The sequence below is a fragment of the Excalfactoria chinensis genome, chromosome 5, assembly GCF_039878825.1.
Source record: "Excalfactoria chinensis isolate bCotChi1 chromosome 5, bCotChi1.hap2, whole genome shotgun sequence".
NCBI lineage: Eukaryota > Metazoa > Chordata > Aves > Galliformes > Phasianidae > Excalfactoria > Excalfactoria chinensis.
In genome coordinates this window covers 56,422,051-56,423,630 of record NC_092829.1, presented here as the reverse complement: position 1 = coordinate 56,423,630, position 1,580 = coordinate 56,422,051, and positions in this window count along the sequence as shown.

The window sequence follows — 1,580 nt, the reverse complement described above, 5'->3', positions numbered from 1 at the left end:
AACATTAAAAAAAAAAACAAAAAACAACAAAAAAAAGGGGAAAAAGCCATATTAGTAAAAAAAGTGATGTGCTTACTTGCAGATCTATCTGTCTCGTGAGTTAAAAACGTTCAAATTTGATGAGAATTAGTTTTGTCGCATCTATTTTCTTTGAAATGAAATTGAACTTCGGAATGAGCTGAAATGCACTGTTGTATGCATTAAAGATCACAATGCAAATGTTCGCCATCTTCAAAGTCTTTGGGGTCTTCCTACTGGTGTTTTTAATATGCAATGTTCAAAACTTGTGTTTCAACTAGACGTGGCAGCACTTTGTTCCCAAGAAAAGGGTTTAACAAAATGACCTTTAATTGAGAGGCTTGGATTGTCTTTACATGATGTTCAGTTGGGTCAAAGTATTTTATTTTATTAGGTTCTGCTCTGCTTTGATGTCTGCATTAGATGTGCCTTGGCACTGAAGGTCATCGCTTCCAATGCACTGTGGCTATCCCTTCCCATGAAACTCAAAATGCTGATTTATTTTGATACCTTTTGGTCTTTTTTTTTTTTTTTTTGAATATATGTAGAATTATATGGATAATGTGATTTCTTGCTGCCTGTGACAAAAGCAATTGCTTATTTATGACAAAGATTGATTTCCTATTGTTTTCTTCTTCTGCAACTCCACTTTTTCTTGCAATCAAAGACTGGTACGGAGTGTGGGTTGCAGGCTGCAGAGCTTTTGGCAAGAGGCCTCCCAGAAGGCGTCTCTGTTTCACCACGAACACTGCTGTGCCTGGTGTTTGTTAGTTGGTAGCTAAGCTGTTTGCACATCAGATACTCGTAAAACGGCCAGATCTTGGTATTTCAGAGGGACTCAGGTTGATGACTTGAGGGGAGCGGGTGGGTTATTTATGGTTTCTGCCTTCAGGCAGCCTATCACCAAAGAGGGAAGGTTTTCCTGATGGGTTTAACATAAGGCGAGAACCGGGCTGGACCTTATCGCTTGCAATATTATGATTTGCCCATTATACCTAAATGCATCTTCAGGTAACCATTTGCCTTATAGCGATCTTCCATTGTTAGGGAAATTGTAGATTGACTAAAAACATGTTATCTGTCATTTATATTATGTAGTATTACCTTGTAAGGTAGATGCTTAGGTGGTATAAATTGTCCCAGCTTTGTTTGGAGCTGTGACAATTTACACCAGCTGAGAATTTGCTCCCTGTGTCCTATGGCACTTTACTACAAGACCCATCGCTGATGGGTTAAATCTTAATTACTTGCGTAATGTCATATATAAATATATATATATATATATATTTACAGGCATTCTATGGGGTACTGCTGCCTATGGATAAAGATATGTACCCTAACCAGGTCACTTTCTTTTTCATTAGCTCTATGCGGAGAAGATGTATTATGTTACTAAGGTTGCATCATACGTATCTCATGTAGTGCATAATACGATGCTGTATGTTATTCATTTAAGAAGTCATTATTCTTGAGGCCCTACCTCAAATTTTGTATTTATGTCTACAAATGCAATTTATTGTATTATATATTTGCATATTATATTTGGATGTGATAAATTAAAA